Source organism: Athene noctua, chromosome 1 (assembly GCF_965140245.1).
Source record: "Athene noctua chromosome 1, bAthNoc1.hap1.1, whole genome shotgun sequence".
NCBI classification, from domain to species: domain Eukaryota; kingdom Metazoa; phylum Chordata; class Aves; order Strigiformes; family Strigidae; genus Athene; species Athene noctua.
In genome coordinates this window covers 41,788,795-41,808,934 of record NC_134037.1, presented here as the reverse complement: position 1 = coordinate 41,808,934, position 20,140 = coordinate 41,788,795, and positions in this window count along the sequence as shown.

Genomic DNA, 20,140 nt, shown 5'->3' with positions numbered 1-20,140 from the left:
TTAATATCTTCGAGAAACAGCTGCTGCATCTGCATCCAGTCTCCTTCTACTTTCACACAGGGCTATGCCAGTGACAGGCATCGTACAGCCTAATTTTCAGTGTGCCATGCTGTTTTGGGTTTTTTCTGGCTGCCTTGTACGCTCCTTCTGCCATGGCTAGAAAGGAGCCAGTTTCTTGCCATGGCTTCTGTCTGAGAAGCCCTGGGAACTCTTGTCTTCGTTCTTGCTTCTGTGGTGAAAAGAACCTCTTCCCCTCTAGAGACAGCAAAATTTTTTACATGCAGGAATTTTCAGGATTCCCCTGAATTCTAGCCAGAGTACAAGCAGGTCTCCTGGAAAAGGAAAGCCAAAGTTCACATTTGCAAGGCCAAGCCACTGAAGCAATAAGATGTTCTGGTTGTGTTGTAAGGAGAGTATCACAGATTTCTCATGACCATCCTATGACCTATGGGTGAATTTCCCTGTCGCCAGTACTGCTGCAGGTTTGGACTTATTCTTCATAAAGAAAATCAAAAGCAAAGGTTCTCACAGACTGCATATCATCAGAGAATATCTCCCCAAAGAAAAACAGAGGAAAATACATTAACTCAGCCAACATACATCAGGCAAGTGTATAGCCACTCTAATCCCCAGCACTGAGAGAGGTCTTGAAGATGAAAAGCACAGCAACCTTTCTGTGCAACCACAGACTTCCCTACACGACTTTAAACAGCTTTTTTAGCTTTGTCTATCTCTGGATTTGTCCAGTATTTTTACTTCTTGCATATTTTAACTTTGCATATTTAGTTCTACATAACAAAAAATAACTGATGTTGTCTTCATAGTTCTTCTCATCAAACAATTAAGAATGATTAAGTAAATCTACCACAGTCTCCCACAAAGTATGACATGGGCTTTGTGCTATTGCAGTTATACACTATTTTATGGAAAGTTATGATGATTTATGTCTAACATAAAACCAGCCGAGCACCTAGCTGACATATGGCTTCTGGCTAGGGACACAGTGCTCTTAGACCTGGAACTCTTTCCTAGAGACATTTTTTTTCCACCATATGGTTCTCCATGCTTTGGCAAAGGACCCTCACTCCTGGCTTTTAGACTGTAAAAATTGCAGGAAGATTTTGCATTAGGCAGACAACCCTCATCAGCCTCCATCCACCTTTTCTTCTTCTGGTCATTCTCCAGCTTCTCAGAGTATGGAGAAAGAGATTCGTATTTCCTCTCCAAATGGCCACTAAAAAGCTTCAGTTAACTGGAAGAGTAACTGGGTTCCTCAAAATGAATAGAGTGATGGGAAAGCACTAAATTCCATGGTACATGAATACAGAAGTCACAATGCCCATTTCAGAACGTATCTGATATCCTACTGCCTGTGATTTTTCAGTGAATGAATATTCACATTAGTTAATTCACCCCAACAATCATGCAGATCACTTTGCAGCACCATTGTGAAATACATTTTTCTTTTGAAAAATTTCAAGTCCTCCATGGAGTAAAAAGAAAGGGCACCCAGGTCCCTCCCAGTGTATTCCCAGAGAATACAACCCAGAGAATACAACCCAACTGCACAAATCAAAGCTTTTCACAATGGTGCCTTCTGCATATCTTTTTTTTTTTCAGCTTGTCCCAGCTCTGCTAGGACACTGATGACACATGTGGCAGTAGAACAGCAGTATGGGGTCTCACATGTCAGAACCCAACACCTGTCCCCTAGATATGGTGCTGCAGAAACAAGTCTGGGAGAAGTGTCTGCTTGTTTTAGTCTCACCCTCCTCAGGAGTGTGGTTCTGAAGTCGCTATGTGAATATCAATGTGCATGCAGCAGGCTGATGAAGTTCAGCATCAGTGTAATTCCTCACTGAAAGCACTTGGGAAATGGTTGTCAATGACTTGCAAAAAAAACAGAAGAAAATGAGATAAAACCAAAAAAAAATTATGTGGATTATTTAACTGGACTACAATTTAATCCTGTTGCTTCCTAGTGTGTAAAAGTCCCAGAAATCTGAAGATTTTATTCCAAAATAGCAGCGTGACTGACATGAAAGTAGTTTCATCGCCATGGCAGGATTCATTTCCCCTAAGTCTGGCTGTCTAAAATTCAGGTGTCTCACTGTCTCTGGCCCCTCTGCAAACAACAGAGAGCTAGGTACTTCAACAGGTTTGTGACAGGGGTGAGGGGCTTGAGCCTGGTGGTTTGGATTCCCCTCTATAGATACCTGCCTCCCTCCACTGACAACCAAATAGTCCATTTTTGTGTGGCAAAAGTGAGTTATGTGGGGTAAACCCCACCCAGCTTGAATGCACTGCCACAGGTTTTCCATGTTGCTCTGACATCACTTCTCAGGCAGGAGTATACCAGAGCCAAAAACCTTGAGTGGAACCTTCTCCTATCCATGTACCAATGCTTCCACCACGATGCTGGTGGGTTATTGCCATGCAAGGGTTATGCCAGGCAGGCTGGTGGCTCCGGTGCCGACTCTGGGACAATGCCCTGCTCCATCACCTGCCATCCCCCTGGGACCCTGGTACCTGCTGCAGACCGATCACGTTGCAATAGCATCTCTCTGAGCCACAGTGTCTGGAAAACACAGCAGAGAACAGAAAGCAAATTTAGGAAGCTGAGAGAAAGCCACAAGGAAGAAAAAGCTAGGGTTTATAGACTAAAGAGAAATCCTTCAGGGAGACAGCCCTTTGCATCATAAATAATGAATACGCATCCTGCTACCAAAGCAGACACCTATGGAACAGCTTATACAGCCTTATAAAACAAAATAATTTTGTTAGCCTGCTTTGCCTTATAATAATGCCAAGGGGAAAGAAAACTTGTAGACAGACAAAATGACTTGAACATATTTTCCCCGAAGACTGCTGGATCCTGAGAGAATTTTTCTTTCTAATTTAATAAACAAAGTCTGAATTCATAAACAGCTCCTTGAACTGAAATTTCTACTTTGCTGAACTTGCATTCAGCCTTGCTACCTATGTCTCTGATCTTGGCTTAGGATGACAGTTAATTCAGATCTGTCCAAAAAGAGATAGCTCTGTAATTGCTTATGCAAAGAAAACCTTATCTGTTTCAAGCATAAAGTCTCATGGAAGAGAAAACTTACAGTCACAGAGGGCAAAATATATTTTGTCCTCATTTGGGCTGGTTTAAGCTTTGGGGAGTGAAACACAGGGGAGCTGTTTGTTTGATTGTTTGTTTTGCTTTGGGAAAGCAGCTCTTAAAACAATTAGTCATCTCAGGGAAATTAAACAGAAGAAGCAAATATGACTGTGAAAAAAGTATTATTCATACCCACATTAACCAAGACACTCTTTTTCTTCTTAAAAAAAAAAAAAAAAAAAGGAGCTGTTACTTGTATTGAGCCTACAAAATGTAAAAAACTCAGGGATTTTCAGTGCTAACGTGCCCTTCATGGGCAGGAAGGACAATGCACATGCCTGGTCAGGAAAGCTGCCCATTCCAAGTGATGTGGTTAGAAAATGGAATATGTGCAGTAGAAAATGGCTCTGCCATGGCACTGAAACGGAGCTGCATTTCGGTGTATTCATCATGAATTACAAGCAGCACACTTGCACAGCTGACAATATTAATATTCTGACCTTAACACTCACATTCATATTCTAAAGCAACCCAGCCAAAGTGAGTTTATAGCTTAGTTTAACCTTCCCTCTTAAACCCCCTGCTCTCTTATAACACAAAATCAGCAGGCTGCTAATGCTGACCAAGGTGGGGATCCCTCAGTGACAACCAGGCAGGGTAGAAGAAGGAAAGCCACTCTGGGATCTCCCCCGGGAAGGGCTGTCCCCCTTTCAGGCACACTTCTTGCTTCTTTGGGATGGATCCACAGGGCCACAGCCTGGCTCTGCAGCAGTATCAGGAGAAGCATGAGCATGCAGCTTGTGTGCAATGTGGAGAGCTTCACTGGCTCAGAGCTCCAAGTACACCCTAAAACATGCCTCATACACGGCATTTGGTGTGGATTAGTACCATTTTAGGCTACCAGGATTTTGGCTGGGCTACCAAGGTCACTCAGGTTGCAAAATCCATCTCTGACATCCCACTCCCAAGCACAAGTCTGGGGTCACCCCTGTGCACTTCATCAGTCTGTTCCTCAGAAGGTGAAGCAGAAAAACACATCTGGAGATGAGGGAGAGGAAGATGCCTTTGCTGTTTCTGACACATCAGGAGTATGAAGAAGGCACAAGAGTTTGGGGGTGGCCAAGTGCCCTTTCCCCAGCCTGTGTACATATGGGGCCAGTGGCAAAGCCACAGCCTGGTGAAGTCTGCCAGGGAGGACAGGTACCCTTGTTTTCAGATGGGGACCCCTCAGTTCCTGTCCAACATGGAAAGGACAGACTTTGGGACCAAACAGCCTCCCTTTGCCTCTTGTGAAGCCAGCAGGAGAACTCCCATCAAACTCCACCCAAGGAGGACTCCAGGCACTGCTGAAAGTCTCCATGCACAGATGAAGACCACAAAAAAGGTCACTTTTTTCTCAGATATTTACATTTTTAGGAGTTATTTAGGGGTAGCATTGAAAAAGCACCCATCAGGAACAAGGAAAACTGTGACAGAGGAACAAGACACCATTGTGGTAAGGGCTGTATAAATCCAGAAAAGACATAGCCACTATGCTAAGAGCAGGGACTATAAAACATTAATGGCCTGTCTCTGACTCCTCATCAGTGATCTTTTTGTCCATGGTGGCCCATGAATCCTTATTAAATGCTGTGTGTGTCATGCAGAGCTCATATGCAAAAGGATGCTTCTAAATCATGCACAGGTGCTAACCACTGCTGTGGAAAACACCAGTTGTTCCCTCTCCACATCATCTGCTGCTCCAAGCATGCTTGGGGAAGCCCTGGCCTGCCTGGCAGACAGCAGCTTTTCTCCTTTTATAATTTCAGTATTACAGACCTTTCCCCTGAAAACAAACGCTCAGTCACTTTTGGTCAATTTTAATTTCAGCAATTAAGCTCTGTGTTTTCGTTAAAATCATGTTGAAAACTTCACAATTCCTGCTTTGGATGGCAAAAAGAAAACGTCTGTCTTTGAGAAAAAGGCAATAAGCTCAACCTTTTCCTGCTGTATTTGAAGCTTCCAGGTGAAGAAAGGAAAACTCTCGCCCTGTGACAAGGGACTCTTCAGGAGATGACAACTTGCCTCATCTGTGCTTTTACTGATCCTAGCAACCCCTTGACAATACTGTTTATGTCTGAGAAACACAGCAGAGAAATATCCAAGATCCAGTTAAATAAAGCAGTTGGGGTCAGACATGCAATGCAACTCATTTTTATAAAAGCACTCTTCACATGCAGCAGTCCCTGGTGTCCAACAGACGAGCATCACACATTAGTTTGAGGCTATTGGAGCACCAACCTTGAAGATGTGGGGTTACATTTTCCTGCAAGCATGCTACAGGGCATGCTGCCTCCTTCCCCATCCATTTGGCTGCTGAGGATAAACCGTAAGCACAAGCTCATGCCTTGGATCACAAAGGCAAATTAACACCAGTTGTGATCTGCCATTACTTAGGCATATGTTTAACAATGTCAGTAGAAAGAGTAACGGTCAGTAAAAAATAACAGCCTCAAAATCTACCCCCTGATAATGAATGGAAATAAATATTGTAATGTGTGATTCAGAGAGCTTAACTGGTCCTGTGGCTTCAGAAAAGTGGTGTTGGTGTCAAAACAGTTAAAAGTTGAGATGCTATATGGGACCAGGCACAGATGGAGATCAGAGCTAAGAAAAGGTTGGGTTAATGTCTGGAAATCCAAGGGAACAGTGGTGACTGGAGACACAACATGAGAATGGAGGGGCTATTGATGAAAAATAATTAATTTCTCCAGAAACTAAATATATGGCATGTCTTGTACTACCTGCTGCTATTTATAATTGAATTCCAAGTTGATAAGAAGAGGACTAAGAACCTGGAAAACATGAGGTGGGTCTGGGGTGATGCTGACTCTCAGGTCCCACAAGGGGAGCTGAGCCCAGTCGAGTCGAGTCGAGTTGAGTCGAGTCGAGTCAAGTCGAGTCCCAGCCGAGCTTGGGAGCTCTGTCCTGCGAAAGAAGCAAAACTACCTGAAAGTCTGCTGCATGCAAACCTCAACCTAGAAACTCCCATGTGTCATGTCTGTCCCTGCTAACAGCCCATGTTTCACATACAGATAAACACAACTGTGGTTGGTCCTGGAGAGAAGTTTTTCTTTTTCCCCTGTGGTGATGATTTTAGAAGAAAAACCCCAAGATTTGAATGCTTTATTTGAGCAAGCAAGACCAGGAGTATATGATGGCCCACTCCAGCAACCCCTTTTCTAATCCAGCTTGATTTGGTGTCATTTCACTGGTTTGATGTCAATCTGTGCCTCCGCTGCCTTGAGGAGGGCCGTCATTTGCATTATCAAGAGATTAGAGTCAGGTCTTCAGTAGTCACTGGCAAACCGCGGAACTGGAGAGATAATTTTCATCCTTAATCAAGATTACAGAATAGCAGGCAAGCAGTTATGAGACAGTCTCATCTGGGGTCTAAAGGCCCTTGAATTGCAAATGGTGTTTGTTCTGCTCTCCTTCGGCAGCCCTTCAGTGTGTGTGCACATCTGCGCCTGGAAGCAGAAGTAGGAATCAGAGATGACTGAATTCAGTATTCATTTTAAAACATTAAAACTTCAGATGGCTTCCTAGGGGTGGCCTTTATGTGACACATTTACACTGTTACTGAATCTTCCTTTTTTACTCTTACATGACTCTCAGTGGGAAAAATCACACTGAAAGCAACAGCTATTTTACAAACATTATATTCCAGGCTTTGACTGTTTGCCAAGACTTTCTATTAAGTGCAGGCTATGTTGAGTAAAAATAGCATGTCAAGACCAATATACAGCAAGTAGAGTTTCATCAGACATCTTGTCTTTTAATGCCCAGTTTAGCTAAAACTAAATAACATTACCTCTTCTTATCAGAAGATTTAACTTGCATGCAAGTCTGCTTTGATTTTTATTGTTGGTCCTTTTAGGAATCTCCAAGTAAATTTTCAAGCTATTTGTAGGCGTAAACACAAGCAGAAGGACCAGTGAGGTGTGCGAGCTGCCTCACATGCTGCCAGCCTGACAGGAGAAGCAGCAGAGAGAAAGCAGCTCAGTTGCAGTTGAATCCAGGACATTCACATACATGGATGAAAAGGTGTTAACTGGGCTTTGGGATAGTTACAGTAGTCTTTTATTCTCCTGCTACCTTTTCTCCTAGTTCCCTTTCTTTTGATTCTAACCCTTGTTTTTCGGTGAAACCCTTTGATGATGATCCCCTCATCTTGTGCACCTCATGTCCCACAGGGACAGAAATGTCACCCCTATATGCCTTATTGTTAATGTATGGGGTCCAGATCAGACAGTAAGGAAAAGGTGTCAGTCCCTCCCAGGGCTACCAGAGAATTTTTATGGTCACATTTGGATGTGAGAACCTTGGGGCACTCTCCCAAAACATTTTTCCCATTCCCATGTGGCTGAAAAATAGGCACAAGGCCATCGTGAGAGTGAGGCAGGATGAGGGGAGGAAGGCTTGATTTGGGACATCCTTGTGCCTGGTCTCCTGCTATCACAGCAGTGGCACCCCTGTGTCCCTTTCAGAAGTGTCACCATCTCCTGACTGGTGCTTCACCTTACCTTATGCAGCTGCACCGAGGGGACCAGCCTTGTGTTTTTAAGTTACAGGAAAATTATATCAGCTTCAATGGGCAGGTATCCTATCTGTAAATGTCAGCTAGTGCGTCTTGTATCCTCTTCTGGGCAGCCACAAGAGGGCAATAGGACCAAACCTAGTTTCTCCTGGCTGACATGTCCTTTCAGCAGAAAGTAGGTACGGGCAGAGCTCATCTCTGCAAGATGCTTGGTAAGGACACTTGTGCAGAGCTGCCTGGTGTCAGGAAGATGCAACGCTGGACCAGGAGCATCCGTCTGGCCCTGCAAGCCCCCAGTCAGATTGGCCTCACTCGTGAGCCCTGAGCAGGTTAGAGGCAGAGAGCCCGTGTTTATCTGCTCCCCCGGTCCTGTACATGCCCAGCAAGGAGGGGACACCACCAGTTCTGGCACCCAAGGCTCAGTGCTGTACGAACTACTCACCCACCTTGCTCCATGGGAAGCAATCGGTTTCACCACGGTTTTCAGGAGACAACATCTTCCAGCTCTGCACCCTAAATCCATCAGGCATGAGGAATGATAAATGCTGTCAACATATTAAAAGCTGAAGTGGTATATTCTCACCATAACAAACCCCAGTGGGAACCTGATAAATGTTCCCGTTGTGAAAGTACACATTGTAGCAGGGTTCAGCAATTAGCTGCATCAGAATAACAAAGAAACCTGCTATTTGCATAGAACATCACTGCATTTTACTTCTGTGCTTTCCATTTAGCAACCTTCAAACAATTTTTAAAGAGACAAGTAGAGACAAGGACAAGAGGGAAAGCTGTGAGTTTACATGATAACCTCAGTGTGCCTTGAAAACAGCAAAAAGAAATATGAGTGCTGAATTCAGGTCAGCTTTGTGTGAACAGTCCTTCTAATAGGCCTCATTACCAAAGGTAAAATTAGTTCTTGCTGTTGGAATTGTTATAAACAAGGGTTGTTAAAAGTTGAGTTTATTACTGTGAAGCTAGACTGTATTTAAAAATGTTATTGAAGATTTTCCAGTCGCCTAATAATTTTATTAGGAACCACTTAAAAGACCAGCCGAAAATGTGGTAATTTCTGCATAATAAAAACAAGACCTATTCTTCAGCATGCAAAGCTACTGTGGTTTTATATTTAAGCTTTATGTAAAGCAGCCATGGAGGTTAGACATGCTGGTGACCTCCACATGAGATCTGACTTACTAACAGAGCTCAGCCCCACCAAATACGCTAACAAGTTTTGAAAAGTCCCCACAAAAAGTCTGTAGTGTGAACATTAACATCCAACAGGTTAAAGGGGAATACCACACACTGGGGACTGGCACTTCAGATCTAGACAAACTGGGTCAAATCCAGACCTAGTCACCAGTAAATTAAAGTTGTTAGCTCCAAGTGCCCTATCTGCCAGGGCATGATGGTCTGATTTTCTCACAGACACGAGTTCTCACCAGCAGTCCTGGCAGAAGCTGCAGGTTAGGAGCCCACTTTGACTGACCTGGCTTGAACTCCCTGTGGAGCAGATGCTGCTGATGGCCCCAGATGTTGCATTGACAGAGAGTGCCCAGCTTCTCATCTCAGAAGTAGATGCCTGCTGGGCATATTTCATTCATGTTTTAAAGTCAAATTGCAGGTCAAAAGGCATATTGTCACTGCAAGGTTAACTGGACTTGCCCCAGCTCAGAGACATACCTCCTTGCAAAACCCTTTCCTCTGAGGTGATCTGTGAAGAAGCACAGACTGAAGCTCACACAAGAAGCACAGACCAGAGCTCACACTGGCACAGTATTTTGGCTGTGTTGACGGGTGAGGGGATGGAAATGATCATCACACCATGGCTGCTCCTTCGCCCAGAAGGCCCCTCCGGAGCCAGGTGGGGTGCAGCACAAGTTTTCCCACTCTTCATGATGTGGGAATTCAGGACAACCTTCTCATTGCAAAAACTGGGACCCACGAGATGTGCCTCACACTGTCAAGAGCAATGTTGGCATGGGCACAACAGCACCAGTGTCCCTGCATAGGGTGGACACCAGGAGCACTAGTCCAGCAGCTGGGGAGGTGCTCAGCATGGGTGGCTCAGGTAACTCCGCAGCAGCGACATACTCTGCTGTAAGGGATATGGCAGGGACAGCTGAAGAGGATTTCATTCCTTTAGCTGGATGAAAGGAGGTCAAGAGAGGCCACTGGCCTTGTCAGCTGATCTCACAGGGAAGAGCCCCCACGGTGCAGCCCAGCAGACACCAAACTCGCCCTTCCATTTGCCTCCACAATTTCCTGCAGCCTGAAGTTATGCAAAAGGTTTTGCTCCATTTCCCTCCATGGCTATCATGTCAGCTTGTGGGTAAATTGCCGTGACAATTAGGGAGAATAATGGGAAGATGTGACATATGTTTCTTTTACTTCAGCGCTGTCTGCTGAACACTGGAACTAAAAGGTACCAGGCAGCTTCTTCCTTGCCTCTGGAATTTCATAGATGGTGACTCCAGAGCATTAAACAGGCAGAAATAATTACACTTGCACAAACTAAATTAAAAACAATGAGAGAAAGTGCATGATTTTCTTTGTAGCAATCCTTGCTTGCAGCAGTTCTGTATGTTTCAGATAAACAGAGTAGATGCTGTGAAACCTTTTGGAGACTAATCAAAACCTCTAACACAAAAATACAATCTTCTCACAGCTGGAGCCAGAGAGCGGCATTAATATTTACTAGCCAATGAGTATATTTACATGAAAGAGAGGATTCTAAGAGTATCTTCAATACGCAATTAGGGCATACACACAGGCTGGCAGGAAAATAAAATAAATCTTCTTATTATGTCTATGCTAACATCTCTGGTAATTGGCTAACAATTACAAACGTACACGCAAGGTTCTTGCAATAGGGAAGGTTTTACTGCAAACTTTAGTCTCGTTTAAGCACATCTCAGAGTCAATCATGGCTTCTAAATTGTTGGGCATAGAGGAACAAAGACCAAAGGTTTAATTTGGGATCAACTACTTCAACATACATCTTGTCAACTAAGATTTAGTGTGAGAACTATGGGTATATTTCACAGACTCCCAGGTAACAATAGCACTCAGTTGGTGTTCAAGGTTAGAAAAAAATGGCTTGAGAAGCAAAAAATATCCCTTTTAACTAGAAAATATGAGGTTACATTCCTTTAGGTCTACCCTTGTCTTTGGTGGGGTAGCCTTGTCCAGGCTGGGATGCAGGGATGATGACCAGGAGCTGTGAGCATGTACAACTCACAGCCCTTAGGAACAATGGGGCTTGTGAGTTCCACCAGGGTTTGCAACACAGGGCACTGGGGCATACCAGTTACACCTCTGCCCTTCCCAGGCAGGTTGTTTCCACTGCGCTGTCTTTTTACTGGCACACAATGACCATTCTGTGTCAAACCAGAAAAATTAAAAGTCTTTAATACATTAATCAGGTGGTTTAATAAACAGTGGACAAAAGCATTTATGTAAGAAGGAGGGAGGCCCTGTAGATCTCTCCATATCTTCTGCACTGTCGTAACGGTTTTCCCAAGGAATGCTACATGTCAATACAGTCGCCCTTGGGAGCCAGTTACATTTGTACTGCATTTTTATCATCTGCTCTAACATATGTTAATGGGCTTGTTTTGTACACACAGACCCTACTGATTTACCTAAGGGTCAAAGCTTACACCAAACTAGAGATATTTTGCACAAGGACACTTCTTCATAAATGTGAAAACCTAGTTTACAGATCTTGTCATTCAACCAATGACAGATCAATCTGCAAGCATTTTTCCATACCAAATGGTTTAATTATAACAGTGCAATAGTGCATGTGGGTTAGGTACAGTATCTTACAGTGAAATGCTCTAGAAATTCATTCCCATTTGTGTCAAGAAGCACCTAACTCTAGGGATGTTCTTCTGAGAGGTGAGTAAAGCTTTGCTACATTAGGACCTCAGTTTAATTCTGCCATGCTAGGCATGTTGTTTTTCATTACTATGTATTTGTTATTCATTTGAATTTCAGCTATAGAAATAGTAATAGAATATCCTGTATATCCCAGACCAAAACAGCTGAAAGATAGGAAAAGGAAATATTGTTGGTGTTCAGAGAATGAATGATTGCCTACTTCGTCTTGCCTTGAAATGTTTGAACTATAAAAAAAATTGAGCATCAATCTTAACAAAAATTATTGGTTTGGGTCTATCAGTCATTAGTGGTTCCTTGTGCATCTTTCAAGGCTGTGTTATGAAAATGTTATCAAAAACATATTGCTAGTGAAGGTCTCGGGCTTTATCCCTCAGAAAGAGGTTATTAAAAGGGAAAAGGGAAAGAAAATTAAACATCTAATTTATTTACCCTTTTTTGATTGTTTCTCTCAGCTTGCCTAATGGAAAGTCACTAGCATCAGTTTCATGTTACTGGAATGAGTTTTACTTTCAGGTTGTCAGAGATGCCATATTATGGCTGCCAACGCTGCAGGAGGATATTTATTGCTTGAAAAACAACGTTTCCCACTGGATTTAGAAAACAATATAATTGCAGCATTTTATAGGGCATAAGTTTCATAAATGCCAGAGGTGATTTGCCTTTCTCCCCCACCCTCAGCGTCCATTTCCTTCTCCCCCTTCCACTCCCCTCAGGCTAGGTCTGGGACCACTCCAAGATAGCAATGTTCTCTGCATGACAAGCATGCTGACGCACTGAGAGGACAGCAGCATTAATTGCTAGCTTAAGCCTAAAACCGCACAAGAGAATTGCTAAGCAAGCCTTGGGGTCGGGTACAATCAGCCTTACCCCTCTGAAGCCAAGAATGACACCAAATGTCATAAGACTACCCACATGCAGAGCACCCTGCTGCAGACCCTGGAATGACCTCAGCATATCAGAAGGCAGTGTTATGTTGGTTTTCATCTCCCCAAACTAGAGATGCTGATTTTCATTTGGGGATAAGAAACAAAGGTAAGGCCTTGGAAGAGATTCACAGGTTTTGCTGAAGGACAAGCAACTGAGCATTTCCATAACCATGAGGTCGACCCAAGGTCAAGGGAGGTGATTCTCCCCCTCTACTCTGCTCTTTTGAGACCCTACCTGGAGTACTCTGTCCAGCTCTGGGTCCTCCAGCATAAGAATGAGATGGACCTACTTGAGCAGGTCCACAGGAGGCCATGAAGGGGAGCTGGAGCACCTCACCTATGAGGTCAGGCTGAGAGAGTTGAGGTTGTTCAGCCTGGAGAAGAGAAGGCTCCAGGGAGACCTTATAGCGGCCTTCCAGTACTTAAAGGGGGCTACAGGAAAGATGGGGAGGGACTTGTTATCAGAAAGTGTAGGGTAACAATTTTAAACGGAAGAGGATTAGATTTAGATTAGATACAAGGAAGAAATTATTTACCATGAGGGTGGTGAGGCACTGGAACAGGTTGCCCAGAGAAGCTGTGGCTGCCCCCTCCCTGGAAGTGTTCCAGGCCAGGCTGGATGGGGCTTTGAGCAACCTGGTCTAGTAGATGGTGTCCCTGCCCATGGACCTTTAAGGTCCCTTCCAACCCAAACCATTCTTGCTCTATGATTCTATGATGACATGAAGAGTAAAGAAAGTCAGATTGAGTCCAGTTTTTATTTTGTCCTATTTTTTTCTTTCCAGCATTAGTAAGCATTAACTGCTAACCACATTTTCCAGAAAGAAATCACAGGAGGGAAAAAAAAAAAAAAAAAAGAAAGAAAAAAGGATAGCACCATGGAGCTGGTTAGAGATAAGGAAAGTGGCTGTCTAATTTTAGGCAGAGACACAGAGAGAAAAGTTAAGAAAATCGATACATTTCTTGGGTGAAAAGAAGAAAGATAAAAAGAGTTCTTTAGAGTGAACAGAAGCCAAGAATGAAATCCTGGTCCCTGGGCACAACCCAGTGCTTGGCAGAATATTTTCCATAGAATTTAGGAAGAAATTTCCTCAACTTTTCCAGATGAAATTTTCCATGCAAAGAACTTCCAAGCCAAAAAAAAGACAAGAGAAATACACAGAAGTGGCCCTTGAGTCAGGAAGCCATAGTTTAACATCACCCAGAAAGTCCACAGGAATATGCACTCCCCAACACAGCTTAGCAGCGTGATCCTTCCCCCATGGTGTCAGCCAAGCATCTCCTTTCCATCCCTGCACACAGGTTCTTGCACAAGGGAGACACAAAATGCAGGTGCCAGGGTTATTCAACACCAACACATGCTGCAGATGGGGAACTCAGCAACTGCGGCATGGTAATTGCAATTAAGTCTGTCCCAAAGGGAATACAGAAAATACAAGCAGATACTCAAAAGCAGAGATCATTTTTGAAAACAATCACTTATGAGAGGCATTTAGAAAAGTTGCTGGGGAAAGTGTGCAAGCCGTCCCGTTCAGATTTCAGAGGCATGAGTGTCTGCACAAAATAGGTTTTCAGACACAGAATAAAAATCATCAAGACTATATTTTTTAAAAAGAGAGAGGTCAATCTTTGGCCCTATATGGAAGCTGCACAAAGCACTCTTAAATGTACCCTAATGAATCTACAAATGTCCTACTAATGAAGTAGGTGCTGACAGTGTAAACAGTCCCCATCCAGGAGCCTCTTCTAGAGAAAGTTCAAGGTGCTGGTTATGCTCCTGCTTGTGGCCAATGTTTACAGCTAAAGAGGAGACATACTAGTACTTAAGCTGATAATCAGCTTTTGCTTCTGACAGTTTTAAAAGCTAGCTGGGCAGGTAAGAGTGTACAGGAGGTTTGAACATGCCCAGGGCTGAATTTACACTGACACTAGACTGGGCTGTCATGCACAGAGCAAAGACATGAGCTATGCAGCTGCTGCCAATGAACACTGGGAGCTGTTTATTTTGTCCAGTGGCTGTTTTTTATCTAAGTACACACCAGCTAGGATCTTCTCCAGTGAAGTGAGCCTGCCCAGAGCCACACTTCACAAAGGGTTTATTTCAGAGGAGACCAAAGCAGGCATTAGGAAAGGGTCAGACAGACCCCATTCTCCAAACTGACTCAACTCCCCAATACCTTGATGTTCCCAAGATAGAAGAGAAAGAATTTTATTACCTGCTGCCTACATTTGTACAGCACTTGCCCAAGCTGTATTTGGTCTCACTATCAGTGGCCTCACAGCAAAATAGAAAAGCTTACATTGCAACAGATTGGCCGGCTGAGATTTGCCAACCATGACTTTCACAGTTGTTCTGACTGAGTGCAAAATTCTAAGGTCCCTCTTTGCTGGTAAAACATCTGGCTTGCAGAGTCTTTCACAGCATGCTGTAGGGGTACAACTAATTCATTTCATAGTCACATCATTGTGCCTAATACAGCACAAAGATAATAAAGCAGTTTCACTCTAAAACACTAGCTCCCATGTTGGTACAATGGATTAAACTGATTAAATCTGGGCCACATCACCCCATGGGGCGATTCATAATGTCAACGGGACATTAAACAGTAGAACTTGTCCTCTTAGCAGTCAAATCACATACCACCCACAGCCCACTGGAGTCCCCTTCTGTAAAGGTCCATGTCAGGCCATGGGCCCTAATATCATGCCTGTGAGTCACCATTAAGGACCACCTCATTGAACATTAGGCAACACACATGTATCTACAGCTGATCCCTTGGCCAGTTCACAAAGAAAGGCAGGGACATAACCCGCTGTGTACACAATGCTGACAACACTAAGTATTTCACAAAATCCCCTTTCATTTTCCCAGGAAGAGCTGCTTTTAATCAGGTGCTGATGGGGGTTTCCAGATCTTGACTGAACTGGCATTTGCTTCACTTGTGCTCTCGGCCATTTGGAGATGGTTGCCAGGAAGGTCAGTCACCTGATACTGCTGCTACCTGGGCTGGCAAGCTCAGGATACGAAGCACAGTCCCAGCCCATACCTGGGACTTGTCTCCTGTTAAACCACAGATCTCCTTGCCTGTCCCCACCATCTCTGTGAGCTGTCTCTGCCACCACAATCATGTTAGGAAGCCTCTTTGTGCACCTCAGCATCTCTGCAGGGTTTATTGTTATTAGAATTGGCTTAAAGGAAGCTTGCAGGCAGCCTTGTCCTGAGCCATAACCATGTCAAGGACATACAGTTGTAGCACAGCAATTGCAGGACTCTGCAGAGCCTGGGCCCACAGTTATTGTAGCCCCAAAGCACCTTGTATAGGCTTTATCCTGAAGCAATGAAGTAAGTTAGTAAAATGACATTCTCCTTTTATTATTGCTTTTAGATTCTTCACAATTATTCCCATCCGCACATACAACCTTTGCTTGCCAAAAGATCAGGTGAGAAGAGCTTTCCAACCTACCACATTGAAAGGGTCTCCTTCTCCCTCCACACCTGACCATGCTCCCCCAGCACAGCTACACAGGAACCACCAAAACGGAGCACCTCTGAGCTGCGAAAGACTAAGGAGCAAAGGAAAGCCCATGGCTGAAGACTCCTCTCTGGAAAGATCTGAATTCTCCAACCTCTTTGCAATAAAATCTCAAGGGCATTTAAACCATGTGGTCTAAGGAGACCAGCTGCTGCAGTGCTACTCCAGAAAGAGGTAGTCTCCAACATAAATGGGTATAATCCTGCTGGTTTCCAGATCTCCTCCTCTCTAACTCTTGCACAACTGCATGCACAGTACTGTAGTGTCTATTGCTATCCAAAGGCCTCCTTTTGAGATGGTCTCCACACAGCCTGCCAAATGTCAGGATGGACAATTACATCTGGTGACTGACATGGAGGAAGAGATCTTTGGCAGTGATTAGCAGAAGACTTCACTACAACAAAACACACTTGTCTGTTCTTCTTCCTTCCTAAAACAGCTTGTGAAAAAGAAAGATGGAAAGAAAGAGAGAAAGAAAGATAGAAAGAAAGATGGGAAAAAAGAGAGAAAGAATGATGAAAAGAAAGAGAGAAAAAAGAGAGAAAGAAAGAGAGGAGGGAGGGAAGGAAAGGAAAGGAAAGGAAAGGAAAGGAAAGGAAAGGAAAGGAAAGGAAAGGAAAGGAAAGGAAAGGAAAGGAAAGGAAAGGAAAGGAAAGGAAAGGAAAGGAAAGGAAAGGAAAGGAAAGGAAAGGAAAGGAAAGGAAAGGAAAGGAAAGGAAAGGAAAGGAAAGGAAAGGAAAGGAAAGGAAAGGAAAGGAGAGGAGAAAGAAAGAAAGAAAGAAAGAAAGAAAGAAAGAAAGAAAGAAAGAAAGAAAGAAAGAAAGAAAGAAAGAAAGAAAGAAAAGACAGAAGCTTCTTTTCCCTTCTGTAAACTAAAATCTGTTTTCAGGTTTTATGTTTTTTAGCCTGAAGAACTGTACAGTTCTTTTTTAAAGAAATATATAAACTGCCATTTCATAAAAAGAAGAAGTTTGCTCTCTAGTGGCTGAATTTAAATAGCTCAAAAAAACAGACTGCTGAAGAAAGGGAGAATTTCATCCAAAATGTGCTCAATTCCTAATCTTTGTGCTACCAAATATTTGCTCTTTGCCAATATTTACTATTGAACAACTACCTATGACCAGTGTGATTGTACTAAGGAAGATCAGAGTGCGTGGTATTAAGATCTAATTCTGTGGAGTTTCTAGTTGGAAAAGGAAATTACTTCTGTCTCTACATGCTTTCTGATGTGGAAAGAGACTAGGATGGGGTCTGAAGGGTCAGTGGGCATGGAACAGCATGCCGCACAACCCAGGTGTCACTGGCCATAGAAAGCTTATGGGAGACCACTGTGGAAGTGAGTGAATCCTACTGGTGGCATGTGGCTTTGACCACATCAGGACAACTCTGCACTACAGCACTTCCATCCATCATGGTATTTTTTAGCTGGGACTGGCTTGTGCCACCAGCCAGGATGTCATGGGATGGGAGAGCACAGGACTAGGGGTAGCTGAGGTCAGGAGGGAGCAGCGGCTTTCCCTATACCAGGAGGAGGACCACAGATGGTGCCCAGGCTCCTGCACCCATCCCCAAACCCAGGGCACCTCGAGAAGCTGCATGGTCCATGTCAGGATGCAGAAAACTTCCAAATATCTGCTCATCTGCATTTCTGTCCTCAGGGATTTCAGAGCAAGAAGATCCAGTCTGCTCCCTGAACCCAGTCTCTGCCCCCCCATTTCCCATTGTGGAGGCTCTCATCGCAACCCCTCAGACCATACGTAGACCCCAGGATCTGGGATTGTGAATGTGCTTCTGAGAAGTGCTTTTTCCAGGGTAGTCCCACTGCTTTTAAGAGAAGAAGGTTAGCAGCAGGTTGTCTGTGTGCCACCACTATCTCATTTCTCTGCTTACAGCATGTCTGGCAGGAGGAGCTGGGTGCCACAGTGTGATGGGATTAGCCCAGCAACAGTAATGAATCAGACATTTCCTATTAACAACTAAGAGGGAACAGGAAAGAAACAAAAAAACAAACCAAAGCTACAGCCTCAGTGAAGGCCAACCCCATACACTTCTTCATTTTTTTAGTGCTATTATTTCATGGAAAAGCCTGCAAGACCTTATGCTTCGGCAGCCAGATGGAGAAGGGGACGAGGCAGATGAAAGCAACAGCCAGGTCTCAAAGGCCCGTCCACTTGCGAGGCCCATTCCCAGGCAGAGTAATTGCCAGTCAGAAGCAAACTACTTTATAATTAAAGCATTGTATGAGCAAGGGGATGTCTGAGTCTTTCGCTTAATTGCTAGACGTGGCAGGGAAGCACAGAAGCATGGAGAGAGGGGGCTCAGGCAACACTTGCTGAAATCAGGGAAGGTTTTGCCACAGAGCTAATCCAGGGCAGGGTCAGAGCTAGGGCAGGCACAGAGGCACTAGCGATCCTCCAGCCAAACCCTCCTCTATCTTAGCCCAGGAGAGCACCCATAACACCTCCTCCTTCCACACACCTGGGGCAGGCAGGGGCACAGCCAGGCCCTTAGGGATTTCATTCCCAAAAGAGGAACCCCATGCATTTTGTCACCGTGGATCATGCAAGTTTGGGCCATGCCCCATCACTTCTGCTGCTCTTGCTCCTGGCCCGCTGCCCGGCTTGTATGGCTGCATTGAGGAGCCCTTCACGAAGCATGGGCTCTGCAATGTCCTCCACTGGGAGTCCTTCTCTTTTCTTCCCGTCATTCCTTTCCAGAAGATGGGTCTAGGTGTTTGGCCATGATGACAGAGTACCTCTCTTAGCTGCCCTGCTTCTCGTGCTCAGAAAATCCTCTTTTGCATATTAAAACCAGAAAGAGAGTGCTGTGGTTATCCAATCTAGTCTCCATAACCTGGTTCATTTGGCCTCCCAGGACCAAGCCCTTCTTGAACAAAGGTATATCTTTGAGAAATGGCTTTTGTGTGAGAAGAGTGGGGTGATAAAGAAAGCCCATCCCTGTGGGAAAACCTCACTTCACAGAGCAGAAATTCTATTATTGGATATGATTGTTGAATTTTGATCTTGAAACAAATACTGCATGCTCATTTACAGAACAAAGCCATCCACACCTCAGTCATTATGGCATTGCAGCATTTTGGAATTTTTTTTTAAGTTTGAGGTTAGTAATACTGTAGATGGAAAATGCAGAACCAGCTTTAGAAACTATTTCTGAGTTTAATCAGACCCCGGGAGATGAGGAAGTGACAACATTAGTTTCTAAGGCTGTGTTTGGCTACAGCATCATTTCCTATTATGAGCTAGTCCGAAGTGGCACAACATCAGTGGGAACCAGACCCAGGTTTTGGGACTCTTTGCAAATCCCTAACCTCCCCAGTAACCACTACCCTCTTCCAAGTTCCTGCAGCATCAGTTGTCATGGTGTGCTCTCTGCACACCATCAGCTGGACCACACAGAGCAACTTCAGAGAAAGACAGTATTAATCCATCCCAGAATGGAACATCAACCCATTCCTCTGACACAAGGCAGCAATAATATTACTGAGCATGGAGTTATGTTGATGTTGAGACAAAACAATCCCCAGCTATGCCAGTGGAACTGGTAAAACAAGACATTCTCTTTCTTGGGGGTCTTCACTTCAAACAGGCCTAAGGAGAAAGAAAATGTGTACCAGCACCCTCCTGCAAACATTAGAGCCCTTCCAGGATATGAAAGCACCATATATTCCCCTTTCTTCCCAACAGACCTTCCAGGAGGCTAAACCTACTAGCTTGGCCATGATATTGGACTACCTTCTACAGCTGTTCTGCTCCTCGTGTGATAGAGTCTAACACCAGAAAAGTATCACTGTGACTATGTTTTCTGATCTCCTACATAACCTGGCTCAGCGGGCCTCCTGGAAGTGATCAAAGGTCCACCTTTAAGAAAAACATCATGACTGTTAAGTTTCCTGTGAGGGAGAAACCACTTCAACCTTGGCTTAAGTCACTGAAGTCCAGTGACTATTACACTCACAATAAGAAAATGCATCTTATTTTTGTCTGAGGTTGCTTACTTTCAGCTTCCCCCTGCTGTTTTTTCTGTTCATCTGGTAGAACAAAGAGCATTCTGCCATCAAATATCTGCCCTCATC